Source organism: Chiloscyllium plagiosum, unplaced genomic scaffold (assembly GCF_037043375.1).
Source record: "Chiloscyllium plagiosum isolate Xiang-an unplaced genomic scaffold, Cpla_swu_hap1 HiC_scaffold_5, whole genome shotgun sequence".
In the NCBI taxonomy this organism is placed as follows: domain Eukaryota; kingdom Metazoa; phylum Chordata; class Chondrichthyes; order Orectolobiformes; family Hemiscylliidae; genus Chiloscyllium; species Chiloscyllium plagiosum.
The window spans coordinates 131,842,848-131,865,517 of NW_028270143.1; the positions used below are offsets into that span (position 1 = coordinate 131,842,848).

At 41.7% G+C, this 22,670-nt stretch overlaps 1 protein-coding gene across 1 annotated transcript in view; it reads right to left on the minus strand.

The window, feature by feature from the left end:
* Positions 1-22,670, minus strand: part of bop1 (BOP1 ribosomal biogenesis factor) — a 159,902-nt gene that overhangs the window by 47,819 nt on the left and 89,413 nt on the right. The window lies entirely within an intron of this gene.

Genomic DNA, 22,670 nt, shown 5'->3' on the forward strand with positions numbered 1-22,670 from the left:
ATCTGTACCCCTGCCCTGTTAAGTACTTGTAACAGCTGCTTGTATTTATTGAACGCCTTCAAGAGAATTTTTAAAAAGTGCTGCCAAAGCTTTACAGAATTATAAAATAAAAGATACACTGGCATGTTGTGGACATCTTACTCCAGCTGTTAAGAAGGTTTCACCTGTTCATAATGATAATGACCTGGAACTGCTGCTCAAGAAGATGGGAGAGATGGAGATAATAATGACTTCTAGAGAAAATTGGATGGGAACTTGAAGGAAATTGACCTGCAGGAGTACAGGGGACTGGGTATCAGAAGAGGGGCCTGAAAACAGCACAGACATGATAGACTGAAAGGCCTCCTTCTGAGCCATAACTAACTCAGAATATAAAAAGTGAAACAAAAACAGAAATTGCTGGAATAGCTCAGTTAGTCTAGCAGGATCTGTGGATAGAAATCAGTTAACAGTTTGGGTCCAGAGACCCTTTCTCAGAATGAGGAAATTCTGAGCTTTTCCAGCAATTTCTGTTTTTGTTTCTAATTTCCAGCATCTGTAGTTCTTTTGTTTTTTTTAATATAAAAGTGAACCTGTGGTACATTTTGAAATGTCATCAGCATTTGACTCAGTCCCTTAGAGGTTTTAGTTCTGCATTAACTTGCAGAGTGGGAAAGGTGGACATCAAGTCATGACTCACTGTAGTAGTGCACTGTCACACAGTTCCACTATTCTCCACGTCATACGAACAAAAGAATCAAGCCTGCTATGCTATTCAAGACGACCATAGCTAACCTAATTTTAAGCTCAAATTTGCATTATTGTGTACCTCTGAGAATCTTTCGTTCTCTTGGTTATGAAGAATTTATACCACCGTCTTAAAAATGTTTAAAGGGTCATCACAAATGTGAAAGTAATTAATTAAATTATCCCAAGTCCCCAATTTACCTGACAAACACACGTCAAAATAAAAACACTCCTCAGCTTTTCTGCACTAAACAAGAAAAAAAACCCATCTGTTTTCAATTAAAAAGTTGTGTTTATTTTCTGTTAACTTACAACTCTCTAACTTATTCTGTTTTTTTTAAAAGCAGCCCATACAAACAGACACAAAGAGATATGGCACAAATATTACATGCGGGAAATGAAAAAAAAAGTCTTTAAAGCCCAGTTCCGGCACCAGTCCAGAGTACAGGTGATGAGGTGTTTTCACTTCCTTTCTGGTTCTTCTCAACTTTGATGTGAACATGAAGTGGATGTGGATATACCAATTCTCGACTTTTGAATTACCAGTTGAGGATATGCCCTTCAGTGCCTCTGAGAAATGGAAAAACCACCTTCAGAGAGGGAAAAAAATGTTTTTTATTTCTCCACTCCCAGAAACAAGTGCAGGGGTGTTTTTTCCTTCATAGACTGGATGCTTCTGCTTTGTCCAAAGACAAGCTGTAGCCATTCGCTCAGGAACCAATCAAGAATTTGTTACCATACTGAGTAATCCAGGACATGCACAATTGGTCCTGACTGAAAAACAATCAAAAAGTCTGTCACTGGGCAAAAACTGCCCCGAACATACATCCATGGAGCAGAGGTTTCTAGCCTCCAATGCTTAAGGCCACCTCATAGATACTTTACAAATGAGTTCAGGTAACTCATTTTATTTTTAAAACTGCAAAGTCACCTTCCACAATCCCTTGAGTCAAAGCAGTATCTCTTCCCAAAAGTAAAGTGGTCTCTGCAATCAAATGTCTCAAAAGTCATCTGGTACGATCTCACACACCAGATAAGGAGCAACCATAGAAACTATTTGCTGTGGTGCTGGGTGAAATAGCCAGAATTTCTCCACCAGGTTGACTGACTTAATGCATTCATCTGCAGCAGCGCAACCTTTTGGATAAATTACAACTGCCACAATCTGACACGATCCATTCTGAGGACCCGAAATCCAATACCCCCGATGTATGGAGCACAAATCAACAGTATTCCTGATACATGCTTGTCCAACACACTTCTCAGGACCATACTAGCCGACACATTCTCCAATTCCCCCATTTCCTGAGGCCCTTATAGGGGACAAGCAGGAAAGTGGAATTTTGGCCACAATCAAATCAACACTGATTTTAATAAATAGTGGAGCAGACTTGAGGGGCCAAGCGGCCTACCCCTGCTCCTAAATATTTTCATGCTTTCACTAGCTGGGAGTCGTCCTGTGCCCAAATCTCCCTCAACGTCTGGTGGTCTCCTTGCTATGAATGGGAATCCACACCTCTCCCCAACACCTCTCTACAAATACTCATCACCCAGGGCCTTCACTCAATTTCAGCTCCTGGGAACCTGACTGATTTTATTTTATTTCCGAAGTTGTACAATCTATCTTCAGTAAAATTAAGCAATCCTAAAAAGTGCCACTTGTTTACAGTGACCTACTGAGAAATGTTACTTCCACCTCCCTTCTCCTCTATCAATAGTTTACCTCCTCCCTTGGTCAGTCCCCACAATGGAATATTAAACACTTCACACTATGTATATTGGTGGCTAGTTGATCGCCTCCCTCACTGTCCCTTTCAGCTTCTAGATGTTCTCCACATACCTTTGAACAGTTTCATAATCACTGTTGCAGTGCAAGCAACGGGTCAAAGATGCAATCACACACTCTGCTACTGCAAAGGATTAGCAGTGATTTGAATTTACAGTTATTTCACATATAATTCCTACTGTAACTGTCAAGTTTACTGGGATTTGACAACAGATTAATCCTGAAAGACAGAATATTGGCAGAGGGTAAAAACAATGACTGCAGATGCTGGAAACCAGATTCTGGATTACAGTGGTGCTGGAAAAGCACAGCAGTTCAGGCAGCATCCGAGGAGCAGGAAAATTGACGTTTCGGGCAAAAGCCCTTCATTGGACTTTTGCCCAAAACGTCAATTTTCCTGCTCACCGGATGCTGCCTGAACTGCTGTGCTTTTCCAGCACCACTCTAATCCAGAATATTGGCAGAGGAAGATGGAAGGGAAATCTCTCATCTATATCACCTATAACCTCCTGAATTGCATGCCAGCATCAGCACCTTCTACAGAAAGAAAACATTACATTGGTCTAAATAAGATCTTACAATCACTATATCCAATAACAATTTTACAATCTACATTGGCATTTACTTGCAATGTGCCAGTGCAGAATAGTGAACAGCATGCACTGACGTAACAATTCAGTGGGTGTGAATTAGCTCAGTTGGCTGAACAGTTGGTTTGTGATGCAGGGTGGGCTCAATTCCTATACCAGCTTAGGTTATCATGAAGGACTCTCCTTCTCAACCTTCTCCATTGCCTGAGGCGTGCTGACTCCCAGGTTAAATCACTGCTAGAGGCTTCTCGATTTAGAGAAAAGCTGAATGGTCTGGTTTACCTTGACCTTTCCAATAGGAGTTGTCTTTCCACATCTGAACCCACATTCAGCAAACTGGAATTAGCACTTTGTCAGCACTCCCCTATCCCAAATAGTATGAAGATTTGAACCTTGTTCAGATTACCAGAGAATAGTAAACCAGAAAAGCGCTAAATCATGGTCAAGATGTTTCCTCCTTGGACACTTGTGTGTGAGGGAAATGGTGTCTCACAAAAGGCTCTTTAGTGAAGTTTTTAACAAGGTTCACACAGTAGACTAATTAGTAAAGTTAGATCATATGGGATTCAGGACGAGCTTGCGAATTGGATACAAAATTGGCTTGACAGTAGGAGACAGAGGGTGGTGGTGGAGGGTTGTCTATCAGACTAGAGGCTGGTGGCCAGCGGTGTTCCACAGGAATCAATACTGGGTCCACTTTTTTTCATTTATATAAATGATTTGGATTAGGATAGAGGAGGCATGGTTAATAAGTTTGCAGGTGTCACCAAAATTGGTGGCATAGTTGACAGTGAAGAATATTATCTAAGATTACAAAAGAATCTTCATCAATTGGATCAATGAGCTGAGGAGTGGCAGATGGAGTTGAATTTGGGTAAATACAAGGTATTGCATTTTGGTAGAGCAAACAAGGGCAGGACTTTTACAATGGTAGGGCCGTAGGTAGTGTTGTAGAACAGAGACATCTAGGGATTGAGGTACATAATTCTTTGAAGTTTGTATCACAGAAAAAACAGGGTGGTTAAGAAGGTATTTAGTATGCTTGCCTTCATTGCTCTGTCCTTTGATTATAGCTGTTGGGACACAATGTTGAGTTTGTACACGGTATTGGTGAGGCCTCTTCTGGAGTACTGTGTGCATTTTTGGTTGCCCTGCTACAGGAAGGATATTACTAAATTGGAGAGGGTTCAGAAAAGATTTACCAGGATGTTGCCAGGAATGGAGGGTTTAAATAATAAAACTAGGCTAGACAGACTGGGACGTTTTTCACCGGAGCATAGGAGGTTGAGGGTGAACTTAGAGGTTTATAAAATCATGAGAGGCATAGATGAGGTGAATATCAAGGGTCAGGCAGCATCCAAGGAACAGGAAAATCGACGTTTCGGGTATAAGCCCTTCTTCAGGAAGGGAGAGATATAGGCCAAATGCAACCATGTGGGATTAGTTTAATTTGGGAACATGGTGGGAGTGGACTGAAGGGTCTGTTTCCATGCTGTATGACTTTATACCATGGCAACATACCTGCCAGTCACCTGCAATCTTCAAGAAACATGACTGGGAGGGTCATACTTTTGCTCCAATACAGACCATGTTCTTTCCACAACATTCTTATCTCAATTGCTCTCCTAAAGCCAGTATTCACTGTCTCCGAGTACAAGTGAGAGTGATGGAAAATGTAAGCATTGAGGCAGGAGAAGTGGCACGGTGGCTCCGTAGTTAGCACTGCTGCCTCACCGCACTAGGAACCCTGGTTCGATTCCCACCTTGGGCGACTGTCTGCGTGGAGTTTGTACATTCTCCCAGCATCTGTGTGTGTTTCCTCCGGGTACTTTAGTTTCCTTCCACAATCCAAAGATGTGCCGGTTAGGTGAACTGGCCGTGCTAAATTGCCCATAGTGTTAGGTAGCTGAAAATGTGTTACTGGAAAAGCGCAGCAGGTCAGGCAGCATCCAGGGAACAGGAGAATCGACGTTTCGGGCATAAGCCCTTCTTCAGGAATCCGAAGAAGGGCTTATGCCCGAAACGTCGATTCTCCTGTTCCCTGGATGCTGCCTGACCTGCTGCGCTTTTCCAGCAACACATTTTCAGCTCTGATCTCCAGCATCTGCAGACCTCACTTTCTCCTCATAGTGTTAGGTACATTCGTCAGGGATAAAATGTAGGGGAATACGTCTGCGTGGGTTACTCTTCAGAGGGTCGGTGTGGACGTGTTGGGCCGAAGGGCCAGTTTCTACACTGTATGGAATCTAATCTAAACTAGTGGCTGCCACACCTGCTCACTATCAGGTTCTGAGTGCAGGTTATGAATGATGCCTCCTCCAGTCAAACAACTATTTAGTGCTCAATGCATATGGTTAGGTAATGTATCCAAGATCACTCCAATTTGAGGAGTCAGGCCTTTTGGAGAGAAGGAAGGGGCAGAAATGAAAGGAAGTGTAATAATGAGACTCCAAATCTATTCCAAGGCAATACACAATTTCCTGTAGCCACAGACATTTAATCCACAGCTCAACCGTAAACAGTGCTGTGGCTCACAACACTACCCCCACTCTCATTATCCCAAAACCTGCAGCACTTCAATGAGCCTGTGGGAGGAGGGTGATGAGTGTGAGTGAGGCTGCTGTCTACGACCTATGGCTGATATTGAAGGCAGCTGTAATATCTGCAGTCAATTAACAGAGTTGGGCTGAAATATAAATCATACACAAAGCAGATATTTCCTGCAACCACTACCGTTGTGGAAAATATAAAGGAAAAAACTCCAACATTCTGATCTCTTCCATCTACTCAGCAAGGGAGTGAGAGAGCAGGTCACCTGGACACAGCGAGGCCACTGCATTAATAGCTGCAAGTTTTGGCAGGTCATTGACATAGGTCTGATGAAGTGTCAAAACTATTCAGTGAGAAGAGTTTTATTCAGAGGAGTGCCGTGCCGAGAGGAGGAGGAAGGTGCTAGCTGTCAGCCTAGATTATGTACTCAAGTTATCTTGAATCAATAACCCACGAACACAACGACTTGCACTCACACAGCATCTTTATTGCAATAAACTACTCAGGGCACATCATAGGAGTTGATCAGGCAGCACCCACAACAGAAAATATTAGGATAGCTGACTGAAGCTTGGTCACAGTTGTAGGTTTTATTTAGCATTGTGAAGGAGAAGCAATAGGAACAGGGAGCGAGAGGAGGGAGGAGGTGGTGGAAGCATGGAAGAGTGGGAAGGAGAGCAATCCACACTCACTGTCCAATTATAAGCTGCTCCTTTCTAAGTGTCTCTAAATGCTAGCCTATTTTACAACAGAATCCTTCCAGTCCTCTGACACACCTCCCGGTTCAAGCACCTTCGAAACATCGTGGGTACACCCCCCTCCACACAGTTTTGCCAAGTGCCATCAGCATTCTAGGAAGCAGTCATTATGTCCCTGCAATTACTGGTCAGCTGGTTTGCAATGCAGAGAAATGCCAACAGTGCAGGTTCAATGCCCATACCAGTTAAGTTACCACAAAGATCCTGCTATCTCAACATTACCTTTTGTTTGAGGTGCGACGAGCCCCAGTCATCTCTCCTTTAGAGACAGCATCCCAATTGTCTTGCTGGGAGTATGGTGACTTTACCCAATCCAGTATTATTTGTATGCAAGTTTACAAGTCCCTTTATGGTCTCACTCCAGCAGACTTTACAGCACCCCCACCTCAGACCCTAGGTCTCCACTTAGACCTCTCGTCTGTGTCATTACATAGATTAGATTAAATTACCTACAGTGTGGAACAGGCCCTTCAGCCCAACAAATCCACACCGACCCTCCGAAGAGCAAGCCACCAAGTCCCATTTCCCTCTGACTAATGCACCTAACACTACGGGCAATTTAGCATGGCCAATTCACCTGACCTGCACATCTTTGGACTGTGGGAGGAAACCGGAGCACCTGGAGGAAACCCACGCAGACACGGGGAGAATGTGCAAACTCCACAAAGACAGTTGCCTGAGGCTGCAATCGAACCTGTGACCCTGGTACTGTGAGGCAGCAGTGCTAACCACTGAGCCACCGTGCCGCTCCCAAGCCACCATAAGACCATAAAAAATAGGAGTGGAAGTAAGGCCATTCAGCGCAGAGTCCACTCCACCATTCAATTATGGCTGATGGGCATTTCAACACCACTTACCCGGACTCTCCCCGTATCCCTTAATTCCTTGCGAGATTAAGAATTTATCAATCTCTGCCTTGAAGACATTTAACGTCCAGCCTCCACTGTGCTCTGTGGCAGTGAATTCCATAGGCCCACCACTCTCTAGCTGAAGAAATGTCTCCTCATTTCCGTTCTAAATTGACCCCCACTAATTCTAAGGCTGTGCCCAGGAGTCCTAGTAGCCCCGCTCAACAGAAACAATTTCTCAGCGTCCACCCTTTCTACGCCATGCATTATCTTGTAAGTTCCTATTAGATCTCCCCTCAACATTCTAAACTCTAGTAAATATAATCCCAGGATCCTCAGCCGTTCATTGTATGTTCAGCCGACCATTCCAGTGAATCACTGTGAATCTCCACTGAACACCTCCAGTACCAGTATGTCCTTCCTGAGATGTGGGGCCCAAAACTGGACACAGTATTCTAAACGGAGCCTAACCAGAGCTTTATAAAGTCTCAGTAGCATTCCAATCCTCTTAAAATAAATGACAACATTACAGTTGCTTCCTTAATCATGGACTCAACCTGCAAGTCAACCTTTAGAAAATCCTGTACTAGCACTCCCAGATTTCTTTGCACATTGGCTTTCGGAATTTTCTCACCGATTATAAAATAGTCCATGCCTGTGTTTTTTTTCCCCCAAAGTGCAAGACCTCACATTTGCTCACATTGAATTTCATCACCCATTTGTTGGATCATTCTCCTAAACTGTCTAAATCTTTCTGAAGCCTCCCCACCTCCTCAGAACTACCTGCCTGTCCACTTAACTTTGTATCATTGACGAACTTCACCAGAATGCCCCCAGTCTCTTCATCCAGATCATTTATATATAAAGGTGAACAGCTGCAGCCCCAAACACTGAACCCTGTGGGACACCACTTGTCACCAGCTGCCGTTCTAAAAAAGAACCTTTTATCCCAACTCTCTGCCTTCTGTCAGACAGCCAATCCTCAATCCATGCCAGTAGCTCACCTCGAACACCTTGGGCCCTCACCTTATTCAGCAGCCTTCTGTGAGGCACCTTATCAAAGGCCTTTTGGAAGTCTAGGTAGATAACATCCACCGGGTTTTCCTGGTCTAACCTACTTGTTCCCTCTTCAAAGAATTCGAACAGGTTTGTCAGGCACAACCTCCCCTTACTATATCAATGCTCTCTTGTTCTAATTTGACATTGCACTTCCAAGAATTTAGAAATCTCATCCTTAACAATGAATTCTAGAATTTTACCTCCAACCAAGGTTTGGCTAATCGGCTTGTAATTTTCCGTCTTTTGTCTTGATCCTTTCTTGAACAAGGGGGTTACAACAGCGATTTTCCAATCATCTGGGATGTTTTCCTGACTCCAGTGATTTTTGAAAGATTACAACCAACGCCTCCGCTATTTCTTCAGCCACCTCCCTCAGAAGTCTAGGATGTTGCCCACCCGGGCATTTATAAATTTTTAGACCTTTTAGCTTATCAAGTATTTTCTCCTTTGTAATGGCTACCATACTCCACTCTGCCCTCGACTCTCCTTAATTGTTGGAATATTACTCATGCCTTCCACTGTGAAGACTGACACAAAATATTTATTAAGTTCTTCAGTTATGTCCTTATCTCCCATCACTAGCTTTCCTGCATCAATTTGGAGTGGCCCAATCTCTAGTTTTGCCTCCTGTTTGTTTCTTATATATTGAAAGACACTTTTACTATCATTTCTAATATTACTGGCTAGTTTACCTTCATATTTGATCCTGTCCTTCCTTATTTCTCTCTTTGTTATCTTCTGTTTGTTTTTGCAGTCTTCCCAATCTTCTGATTTCCCAGTGCTCTTGGCCACTTTATAGGCTGTCTCTTTTTCTGTGATACATTTCCTGAGTTCCTTCGTCAACTATGGTTGTCTAATACCTTCCTCCCCCCCCAGGTAATCTTTCTTTTCTTTGGGATGTATTTCTGTACTGTGTCCTCAATTACACCCAATTACTCCTGCCACTGTTGCTCTACTGTCTTCCCCACTAGGCTTGGCTTCTAATCTATTTTAGTCAGTTCCTCTCTCATGCCCCTGTAATTACCTTTATTTAACTGTATGTACCGCCATTACATATGATTTTGCCTTCTCTCTTTCAAACTGCAGTCTGAACTCTACCATGTTATGATCGCTGCCTCCTAAGCGTTCCCTGACTTTAAGATCTTTTATAAAGTCTGGCTCGTTACACAGCACTAAGTCCAGAATAGCCTGCTCCCTTTTGAAACAAGCTGTTTCAAAAAGCCATCCTGTAAGCATTCCATGAATTCCTTTTCTTTGGATCCACCAGCAAAATAATTCACACAGTCCATTTGCATATTGAAGTTTCCTATGATCATCTTGACCGTACCTTTTTGACATGCCCTATCTATTTCCTGGCATATCTTGCTGGGTTGTCTGCACATAACTCCCATTATTTTTTTTTTGCCTTTGTAGTTCCTCAACTCCACCCACACAGACTCCACATTATCTGACGCTATGTCATTTAATGCCATCAATTTATTTTCATTCTTAACTAACAGGGCAACCCCGCCTCCTCTGCCCACCTCCCTGTCTTTTCAATAAGTTGTAAATTCTTGGATGTTTAACTCCCAGTCCTGAACCCTCTCAACCCCTCTGTGATGCCTACCACATCATAATCATTTACGATGATTTGTGCTGTTAATTCATCTACCTCGTTACGAATGCTTCAAGCATTCAGATAAAGCACCTTAATGCTAATTTTCTTATCCCCATGATTTCCATCACCTCTACCTAAGTTATCCTTCCTTTTTGCTCCATTCCTAGTCTGCCTTGAACCCTGCACACACACTAACCTGCTGCTCATCTTTCTACTTGACTCCATACTCCCTGTTGCTTTCCCTTTCCCTTCCACCCGACTCACAAGTTTAAAGTCCTAGCGACCACTCGATTTATCCTTTTAAGTATGGTTCTTCAGAGTTCAGAAGGATGAGAAGTGGTCTCACTCAAACATACTGAATTCTTACAAGGATTGACAGGGTAGATGCAGCAAGGACAGGTCTCCTGGTCGCCAAGTCTAGTATAGGTGACTCAGTCTCAGAATAAAAGGGACAGGTCATTTAGAAAAGAGGTGAGTAAGAATTTCTTCAGTGTGACAATTTTTTGAGCTCTTTCCAAGGACAGTGAAGGTTCAGTTGTTTATCTCAGCCTTGAATGTACTCAACATATTTCTTAAAACTATAAACATCAATGGGCAAGGAGATAGTATAGGAAAGTAATAGTGAAGGTGACGACCAGTCATGATCATACAAAATGGTGGAGCAGGCTTGAAGAGCTGAATTACCTTCTCTCATTCCTACTTATGTTCTTGGGACATAAATAGGCCAGTGTGACCAGTCCATACCAGGGTTTAAGCTCCACTCAAGGTTCCTCCCACCTTTTCTAATCGAAATCTGGTCCCTCTATTCCCTTCCCCCTCACATGTTTGCCATGTTTCTCTTAAGAGACATTTTTATTATTTTGGATCTAGTATCATTTCATCTACTTCTCCTCATCACCCCATATCCTAACAATTTTCCTTTTCAAAACCGCATCACAAGCTCTCCACTCTTTCAAGCACCCATTTAATATTTAATTTTTTCAAACATCCCTTCAATCACTCTTACCAACTCTTCTCCCAGATCTGGCTCCTCCCCTGACAGATGAAGCACTTGAGATCCCTTTACCGTTTGGAGATGCTAAAGACCACGAACGAATGCAATGGGCATGTTCTCGATACACAAGGGCATTGAAATTCACATTTGATCTCAAACTAAAAGATAGACACAGTAGCTTACTGTCATCAACAATGACAAATTCACCGACAGGATCACAGCTTATACCTGTTGGAGTATTATCAGGCACAATGGGCTGAACAATCTCCCACTGTGCACTATGGTTCTTTGACATCAGAGTGATTTTACAGCAGTAAATGGAAGCTTAATCATCATTGTTCTGGCAAATCACTGACCAAATGAACAATTTAGCACGTTCCAGACACCAGAGGAGCAGAAGGTTGTAGATAATCCAATTTAATTGCAATATATTTACGACTGGGCTTTGGAAGAGATTTCTTATATAAAAGGATAAAATTATGGACTTAAATACATTGGAAAACCCACAGCATATTTGGATGGTGCTCAGGTGAGTTGAAATTTGGCAGTGAGTTGCAAAGTCTCTTTATATCTGCGACAGGTTTCTCTTGACCTTACTGTGAAGGCTGCATGCAGTTGGAAAAGGTCGACAGACATCAGTGGCCTGACCTCGGGCTGATGGGTCACCCATTAACCTAAGCCACAGCATGAAGCAGCAGTAACGGAACGCACTGGGGAAGCCTAGTTAAAAAAACTGCTATTGAGGAGAATTTGCACTCATTTGCTACCCTGCAATTTGTTGGCTGACACAGTTTTCCTAATAGCTCCCAGCCCACTTGCACCAGATGTGAAAGTTTAGTCATGCTGCTGTCAGGAGCTGGGGGATGGATGGAAACAGAGTCTCCACAGACACATTCTACAAAAGGGTCATTTTACAGCAACTGGGGGAAGAGGGGAAAATCCGCTACCTACTTTGGGAAGATTGAAAATATTTGAACTACGCAACAGGTTTAGGAAGATGAAACAACAAATAAATAACAGTGCAAATTACAACATAATCATTCCTCCCCCAACCCCACGGGTGCCTGGAAGAGTTTTGATGTTAATTTAGACTTCTAATAGTATCGACACACATCCATTATTTTTCTTTGCGTTGTCATTTAAACATGAAAGTGTAGAGCACATGTCACTCCATACCCAACAAGTATGATCCTTACCTGCATGGTACGACCAGATCATGCCAAAAGGTAAATGAGGCCAGTAACTTCCATGATTTTATTCATTCAGCAATAAGAGCATTGCTGACTGGGCCAGTGCTTATTGCCTATCCCTAATTTCCCTAGAGGTGGTGGTGGTGAGCTGCCTTATTGAATCATCATAGTAAGGACTAGGTACACCCCACAGTGTTATTAGGAAGGAAGCTTCAGGATTTTGACAGTAAGGGTATGGGGTACATAATTCCAAGTCAGGGTACCAGTCACTGGCAGCTTTCCAGTTATATTTAGATTTGTAGTAAGGCTCCAACAGACCAATCACGGAGGTTCCAGCTGGGGGCTGTAAAGTGGAGTGATGGGATTAGGATTGCATCACAGAGATAACAGCAAATTAGACAGTGTACTCTGGGAATTTGAGAATACAACTCTGACCCATACAGAGCACTCATGAGTTACAGAAAAAACAGAGTAAGCATAGATTGATGCCATGAAACCCAAAATGTAGCTCCTTAGTCTACTGGACAGGATTGAACATTTCAACTTATTTTCACAGAAACTGTCTTCAGGTGAATATTTAAGCCCACTAACATGTGACGTTTTCACAAAAAAAAAAACACTTCGCTACTTCCAATTTCAGTATCACTCATTTCCAGGTCACGCAGCTAAGGTTAATGCATATTGTACCACCCATCAATCCCAAATCAGCCGTAATAGTTAGATTAACTATTCACAGGTTAACTACTCACTCTTCACAGACCCTAAACATTCCCAGGACAGGTACACCATAGGATTAGATAAAGCTTTCTCTATACTATCCCCAAGCACACACAGGGCAAGTTGAGCTCAGTGTTGGGTATAGAGTAAAGCTCCTTCAACACAGTCCCTAAACACTCCCAAGTTAGGTACAGCACAGGGTAGCATCTTTTCCATCATCACCATCAAATATTCAGATCAAGAATAGAATAAATTTTTATCATATTACTGCAACTGTGTCACAGTTTGCATATCAAATAGAGGGTTCTCTACTATAATATTATTCTGCTACTCTTACTATCCAATCTACAGCCTGCAATTAAGATAATTATTGCTATTGGAATATTGGAAAATATTGGAATTGCAGTAAATGAACTTAGGAAAAGCAAAATCTTTCCTGCTAAGCATTCAAATGAACAAGCTACTTGAAGAGGCTTGGTAAATCAAAACATTCAACAATGCACAGAAAGATTTTATTATAGTGTCTGGGAATCACAAGATGCCATTTATGAATCATCTAGCTGTGTTACAGGCAGCTAGTGAGACAGTGAGGGGAGAAAACCGGAAGACGGGAGAAGAGGCATACCCTGGAAATAATGCAGAAGAGAAACAGTGAAGAAAATAGAGCCTGGGTGCCAAAAATACACGCATCCAATGATCATCTGAGCCTTCACGTCATCCAGGTTTTCCAGCAAAAAAAGTGACAAAATTTCCAGACTGGCATTAACACACTATGGAAAGAGGAAGAAACCTCTGCCAAACTGTCATTTCCCAACTCCAGCACCACAGACAACAGATACAAAAGGGCATTAGAAATACCATGCATTAACTCAGAAGGTGTCTTCTGATACAGAGGTACCTTTCCTGCCCCTACCTTTCAGCCAGAATGCCTGGTATCAAGTCCCAACAGTTCTAGAAGCATATCATAACACATATGAACATGTTGATTAAAAAATATGAATCTGACCCCAGACAGTGCACAGCAAGGAAATAGGCATGGCAGTACTGGAGCAGACGGTCAGAATCATGTACCTATAAGGTAGTTATTACAAATGTACAGACAGAAATTATTCAAAAACCTTTAAGTGTATCCACATAGCAGTACAAAAATGTTTTGCTCTGGGTGTGGGGGTGGAGAGAACTGGTCCAATTCTGGAGTATTTTATAGCCAAGACGGCTTTGATATCATTGCAGAAAAATTGCTCAGATGACTCCTGACTTTTCTACTGGGCCTGCCCTGGATACACAATTCAAAAACTGTCCATCGTAAAATCTATTGCATTATTCAAAAATTCCAACATTCAGAAGGCAATTGTAACCACTTGTAAATTTCAGACTCTGGGTTACTGACAAGCCTCCCTTTTCTATAAAATATTACTTCTGTATTTGTAAGAAAGCCACAATGTAAACACACAGACACACACAGTCCTCAGAACATGAAGGGGTCTATCTGAAACGTAAATTGTCTGCCTTTCCATGACATTGACATATAGTGCACACTGCCAAGCTGTACAATTATACTACCATTAGAAATAGGGAAAAAAACTTCAACCACAACCACTTCCTAACCTTCACAAACTCACTTTGCATTTCATTTCCCCATGACTCTCCCACAACCACATTTGCCCACAATGGAGTCTCCCCAAATACTCAGGGCTTAAATTGACATTAGCAAAAAGGGAAAAAAAAAGCACAATCATCTCCAGACGGCCCCATGATTAGCCATAGTTTCTCTGCACTAAGCAGTAAAGAAATAATATTGGTTTAACTTCACTTAACATCTGCACTTGCGATTACTACGGACTGTATATAAGAGAGCCTCAAAGACACACACTCAGAAGCATAGAACAAAAAACAGAACGGAGTTTTAGAAGCAGGAGAAAGTTGGTGAAAATTCAAACCTTGTTGTTTCAGAAAATCAGGAGATTATTGCCTGAAGTTGGAGTGTGGTGAAGGAGAGGGATTAAACTCAGATAACCCGATCAATTAGAATCAACAGCAGCAGCTCAGAAATAAAGGACAAAACTGGAGGAGGTGACTGACTGAAAGGAACAGGGAACTACTGCTAAAAGTCATCGTACTCCAGAGAAAAAGAGCTTTTACAATCCTGGATAAATAATACCGATGATCGGGAGATGAAATAAATAACCACTCAAGACATTAAAAAGGATGGATAAGGCAATTAAAGTCAGAAGGGAGGAAAGAATAGCACAAACATATCTACTGTGGAAAGAACTAGGAGAAATACAAGAGGTTTTAGAACATGTTAAAGGGATTTTAAAAAGTGCCAAGAGGGCCCCTGAGTTGAGTATTGCTGAAGATTTTAAACAAACACGCACATTCTTCCTGAATTATAACAGTGGAAGTATAGAGAGGAAGGGAGAAACTAATCAAAACTAAGCAGCAAATTTGATGATGAAAATAGCTAATGCATTTTATGAAATGTTTTGAAAGTGAATGGAGGAAATTTCTACCCTCTAGTTGGACAGTCGATGACAAGATGCTATTAATTTAAAACGATAACTAAAAGAGTGCAGAGAGATTAGAGCAAACATCTTTACTCAGTGGGCTGGTAAAGCAGAGGATATTTTACCACAGTGACTGAGGCCGAGGAGATATTTGAAACAGAGGAAGTTATGGGCAAGCAGCAATTTCAGTCTCAGACTAAAAAGGTGGTGCAGAATCATTATGCCCAATGATTGCGTTCTGTGATGCAAACTTCCCACAAGCATTACTTAGAAGATATAGCAGCAACCTACTATACCTTACCAAAAGGATTCTTCAGTCATTGTCAGAGATGTTGGAGCTGTAACACTCATTCTCTGACCAAATGCTAAATATCCAGAGTGCTAAAGATGACTATAAAGGGAAATTGCTTATGTATTGCAGATCATGGAGAAATTTACAAGATACCATGCAAGAACTGTTTAAAAAAAAACACTACATCGGGTAAACAAGCAGGAAACTTGCCACAAACACCAATTAGCCACCAAAAGACACAACCCACTATATCACTAGTTTCCATACATACAGACAAATAAGTACACCACTTTGACTGGGAAAACACATGCATCCTAGGACAGGTGAAACAGACATGCATGTGAACTCTTAGAGGTGTGGCATGGCATTCTAACCAGAACTCCAATAAACACATCAGCTTAGATCCTATCTACCTTCCCTTGAAAAAAAGAAATGGAAATTACATCATCTACCTTAAGAAACCAAGACCTATAAATAGAGAGGCAGGATATACCACCAGTGTTTCACCGGAGACTCTCACTGATGATGTTACCTAGTCATGGTGACAAAATGTCTGAAAACAAATCTTCCAGTTCAGTAAGCCAACTGACATAATTATCAATCTGAGCTACAAATCTTCTAAAGATCACTAACATGGAGAAATTATTGCTTTCCTTTTGGTGAGGTCCAATGTTAATCACTGAATCCCTAGTGTGGGAGCAGGCCATACCGACCCTCTGAAGAGCATCCCACCCAGACCCATCCCCCTATCCTATCCCTGTAACCCTGCATTTCCAAAGACTAACCCATCTAACCTGCACATCACTGGATACTATGGACAATCTCCCAGGCCAACGTACCTAACCTACACATCTTTGGACTGCGAGAGGAAACCCATTCAGATATGCTGAGAACGTGCAAACTCCACAGAGACCAAGGATGGAATCGAACATGGGTCCCTGGCGCTGTGAAGCAGCAGTGCTAACCACTGAGCTTTTTAAAAGAGGCAATCAAATCTCAGACAAAGAAGAGTCTCAAAATGTTAACTCTGTCTCTTTCTCTCATCACGGACACTGCTGATCCGGACCTGTTGAGTTTATCCAACACTTTCTGCTTTAAGTCCACAAGAATGAGACTCTTGACAGGCTAGAGAAATAACTTGGCTAATTAGACAATAACAAGGATGAAACAGCAGGAAAAACTAAATTATCACAGATTGACATGTAAGGGACTGGAGGATAAACACCATGCATTAAAGCTTGTAATTACATGGAGAACAACAGGCTATGTCAATAGTCAGGTTATTAGAAAGACACACACACATTCAGTTAACTACAGTGAAAAGAACTGATCTAAAGTCTAAAGAACACAAAACAAGAGTTGGATCACCAGAAACCACACTGCAGAAAGATAAAGTATTTTTGCATATAAGGAATATGTACACAATACGGAATGGTTTTGAAAAGCTAATCACAGAAAACCACTTTGAGATGCACCATGAACATTGGTGAAGAGAAAACAAATAAAGTTTCACAAGAAATCTACTTTATTATTATTACATGTAGCAACATAAATAAGCGGATCAAATACATGGAGTATTCAAGTCAGTTAGTAATGTAGGATGCCTTTTGATAGTTCGGGCATAAGCCCTTCTTCCCGGAACGTCGATTCTCCTGCTCCTTGGATGCTGCCTGACCTGCTGCGCTTTTCCAGCAACACATTTTTCAGCTCTGATCTCCAGCATCTGCAGTCCTCACTTTCTCCTGCCTTTTGATAGTTTCTCTTTGTGCCTATGATTCTGCAGGAGCTGCCCCAAACCTTAGCACATCCTTCAGCATGTAATCCTGAACCTTGGAATGTGCCAGTCAGCTACACTGTGTCAAGGACAAGAAAGGCAGAGCTTCCAAGGTCCTGAAGGCAACCATATACATCTCATTCACAAACAAAATGATGCACAGCTGCTGCTATTCTGCAAACAAGTCAACGGCCTGAACCCATGACCTGCTGACCCAGACAAAAGTACTGTCTTCAATTCAACCTGATACAATTCCAGCACGTAGCTGAGCAAGGTATGTCAGGTGGAGTTGAAACACACAATACTAGAGAAATAGATTGGTATGCCATATGGGCACCTGGACCTTTTTAGCAAGTTTCCTTCCATCTTACAACAGAAAATCTTCTAAAGTGTCTAAGCTGCCCCTTCCAAAAGATCACCTCCATGTGAAATGCTGCACGTGGAGAGGATGACCAAATTAGGAGAAGGTGGTCATTTGGCCCATTCAATAATATCTCGACTGATCGGTTTGTTTGAATTCCACATTCTCATTTATTCCCAATAACTTTTAACTTCCCTACCTAACAAAAATCTGTCTACCTCTGCCTTAAAAATATTCAAATAACCTTGGTGCCATTTTCTTCTGATGGGGTTTAATGAATAAGTGGTCACTATTTCTCAAACTATGTTTTTTTTAAAAAACAGTATGTATGTGAAAGAGTGTGTGTGTGTATTTATGTATGAAAGAGAGAGAGAGAGAGAGAGAGAGAGAGAGAGAGAGAGAGAGAGAGAGAGAGAGAGAGAGAGAGAGAGAGAGAAAAAGAGAGAGAAAGAAAGAAAAAGAGAGCGAGAGCAAGAGAAAAAGAGAGAAAAAAACCCACTGAAGAGTATGAGCCTACTTTCTGTTAGAAGAACTAATATTTTTTGCTTAAAGGGGAAAACCCATCGCCTGGAAAGCTTCAATCAACGTAAGTCCTGGTTGAAGTTAGATGGAAGGAGTTAGTTTAGAAAAGTTAGGAAATAATTGCGTGGCCTTCAGCTAAAAGCTCCTTACTGAAGTATTTTTGGTAGAACCCTGAAGGGGTCATTTGAAGCTAAGAAAGTTTAAGCTCAGTTGTGACACTTATTAAGCTCTCTAAACTGGAACTGAAAGGAACAGTTAAATTGAACCTATAAACCTATAGTGATAGAGAACTCTGTCTGCTATTTGAATGAAAGTAAACGGTGTTAGGATACTTGAGACTGTACTTTTACTATGTTTCAAAATCGTTCCAATTGCTTTTTATGTAAATAATGTGCTCTAGTTTAGCTTCATTTAGTTTAGCTTCATTTATTTTGCATCATAAACTTGTATTTTCTTGTTAAAACCAATTTTGTAGCATTGCACACTTGTGTTTCACTGGCACACCATCTCATTAAAAACATGATTGATCAAGCCAGACTTAAGTCTGGGATCTAACTTGTCCAATAACAAAATCAACTAGGATTATAACAGTCCCTCAAAAAGAAATAATTCTTGTCTCTGTCCTTCAAGGGAAATCCCCAATTTTGAAATAGCTACTTCAACAGAGAACCCACTTGATCAGGAAACATCATTTCTACATCCATCTTGTCATGACCATTGAGGGTCTTGTATTCTTCAATCAAGCCTCCTCTCATCTTTTAAGAGCCAGCAGAAACAATTTAGCCTGTCCAATCTATCCTAAGTCAACTTCATATCCCAGCCCAGCTATTCAATCTTCACTCATCTGCTTCCAATGCATTCACATCCTTCCTTAAAGGCCAAACCTACACACAGTATTTGAGACGAGATCTCACCAATGCTTTCTGGAAGCATACATTTATTTTACATTCACTCGGGAGGAGACTTACATTCTCCCGACTTGGAGATAGTCATTGTCTGACACTTGCGTGGCACAAATTTACTTGCCACTTTTCAGTCCAAATTTGCATATTGTCTACAAAATCTGAAATTGGTGGAAAAACTCAGTAGGTCTGGCAGCATCTGTGGAGAGAAAGCAGAGTTCACGTTTCAGGACCAGTGACCCATCTTCAGAAATGTGGCCCAAACGGAAAACAAATTGAGTGTCAGTGAGCAGCTCTTTGCTGAGCAGGTGCTGCTTGGTAGCACTGTTGATGACACCTTCCACCTTATTGAAAATACAAGAATCTTAGGAGAATTGAAAGGTAGATGCAGAAAAGTTGTTTCCCTTTGTGGGAGAGTCGAGGTGCAAAGAGCATAATCTCAGAATAGGGGTCATCCACAAGACAAAGATAAGGAGCAATTTATTCTCTCAAAAGATACTGAATCTGTGGCATTCTTCAATGCAGAGGGCTATTGAGACGGTGTCAGTAAGTATATTCAACACTGAGATAGACATTTTTAATCAGCAAGGGAAAATGGGGAAAAGACAGGAAAGTGCAGTTGAGGATTATCAGATCAGCCATTATCTTATTGAAAGGTGGAGCAGACCTGATGGGCTGAATGGCCTGCTTCTGCTCCAACATCTTATGGTCTTATAGAGGGTTGCTTTAATAATCAGTTTTTCTACTTCCAGTAAAGCAAGACAGGCTAATTAACTAACCCAGACCATTCCCAGTTATCCATGAACATAAAGAAACACAGAATGATGGAGAAACTCAACAGATCTGACAGTATCTGTGGAGAGAGAAACAGAGTCCAATATGTCTCTGCTTCAGAACACTTGAGAGGATGGTGGTGAGCTGCCTTCTTTAACTGCTGCAATCCATCTATGAACATACTCAGGCCAGGCCTAGTGCACAAGCATCAGGCCCTGAATGACTGCTATCCTTTTGTGAGACTTGGTAGGTCATTGCAGAAAGTGATTTGCACAATGACACACAGTTACTGGGTTGAATAAACGTGGATTTCCACTGCTCTCACCATTCACTAAATTCTTGAGGCTCAAATGTTGCTCAGAAGACCCACACTTATTGCCCATTCTTTGTTGCCCTCAAGATGATGATCAAAAGTTGTCTTCTCAAAATGCCACAGACCTCATGGTGAAGGTGCTCCCACAGTGCTGTCAAGGAAAGTGGCGCAGGATTCTGAAGCAACAATCTCGCAGGAACGAGTAACATGCATCTTCGTCAGAATGGAGATAGAATCGAAGGGAAAAATTGAAGTTGAAGGCATCCCCACACACTGGTAATTCTTAGTGGTGGAGACCTACATTAGATGCCATGACCAGTTACCTGCTCAGAATGTTCCCGTCACCAGTGATGCAGGATGCTGACCTGTACTTCCGACACAGCTCAGAACACTTTCATTTCAGTGGAATCTGTAAAGAAAATGCTGCTGGATGTGTCACACAGTTCAAATGGGCATTTTACAAATGCTAAATGCACCCATGATGACAGGTTAGTGGCTACACCAATGACTAACATTCTTGTGAGCACTGCTTCAACAATTAAACCAGAACACGGATAAACAAGAGATTTGGGAGTGGAGATAAAGACAGACAAGGAAGACATAAATCAAGAGATCAAATGTGAAAACTGAGCTTTAGAGGAAGAAAGTCAGCCTCTTGGGCCTACTTAAACAACGTCCCCAAGGGGAACTGTGGTGAATTGGAGAGGAACAGGTGCTGAGCAGAGTCTGCAACACACCACCGGAACCTGGTCCTTCAAACACAGTATCTCAGGTCAGCTCAACTTACAAGACTTTCCAGAGAGGTCACTTCGAATAAAGTGCCCAGGTTACAAGGGATCTTAGTTTTGAATTTTTTTTTGAAGAGTGGCAGACAGCCACTGAATAGCATCACACTGTTCTGATGTCAAAATGTTAAAAGGAGAGACACACTTCATACTGTCCAGCTCCCACTGTGGATATCATTCGGAATGCTTACCGTTTCATATATTCCAATGACTTTCCCAGATGTAAAATCTCCATTGTTTTGCAGATTCAATGCAAAAGCAGCCCATTACCAATTTCCTTACTCTCCTACTGGCCAGCTCTCTCAGGATCCCAAATTACTCCTGATTAGATCCCCCACTGGTGCCACTTGGTAACCTGATTACCAGTGGGGGAACAAACCAGGTCGCGTAGGAACCTGACAGCAAGTACATTTGCCTCGATATCTTCCTTCAATCATTAACCCTGTTGGCTAACACTGCCAGCTAATCTCAGAGCTTATCTATGTACCCAAGATTTTATTCTATTGGTGAACAAGCCTCAATACAAATGCTGGCAAGCTTTTTGACCATGAGTCAATCACATGAAGCCAATCTATGGTCCCTTGAAGTTCCAAACAAATGCAGACGTCAAGCACAAGTCATCTGGTAGCCACTCACTTTGGGAATATCTGGTCACATGCTCTTATACCCAACTCAAGGTGCTCCGGCAAGTTGTACCACTGGCCTGTCCCACAGTAAATGAACCTGGATCCAGTGGGCCACAGAACCAATAGTGGATAAGACGTGTATTTTTATAAAATACATATTGATTTCACGGAAAATTGAAAGGGATAGCAGTCGAGGAGCTGAATTTCATGCAGTGTGAAGATGAGAACACGCATGCAGTAAAACTTCAAAAACATTCTCAACTGAGAAGCAATTGAGTTTTAAAAAATAACATTATTCTGAACCTGTAACTTCCACATACCCAAACTAATATGACTGACAGAAGCATCATGTCAGTCACATTAGAGATATTTAATCAAGAATCAGATTCTCTGCTAAGAATTTTTAATCCCATTTTGACAATTAATTTAAAAATATACTTTAATAAAATTTGAGAGTTTGCACGTGTGCATATGGAAATAGCATCGCATTGAGAACTTATTGGAAAATGATTGAAAAACTCACCAAATGACATCAGAGTCATTCAGTGAAATATGGGTTGACGGGACTTGTATTCAACCTACTCAGTACTTCAACTCAACTACTGCATGCCATGAACAGGACATGGCAAAGACGAGATTAAGTTAGGGTTAGTGCAACAAAGATCTTAAAGGATACAGCGAGAGCAGCAGAGTGAGATTAGACTGCTGGGATATTAAAGGCTGCAGTTAGTGAGGTGGGGGAAGTGGGTACAAGGTGAGATATTGAAGGGTAGAGGGAGTGAAATGAGATGGGTGGGATATTAAAAGTATGCGGGAAGGAAGCAGAAAAGCTGCAATAAGATGGATCTATTATAGAAATTTGAGAGCTGGAAAATTCTGATTAGATTAGACAAGACAGCTCATGGAAAAGAAAACAAGTCAGCTAGCCTGATATATGTTGTAAAATTCTATGATTAAATCTTCATGTTTAAACTTCTGGCCAATTCTTTTTAAAGAACG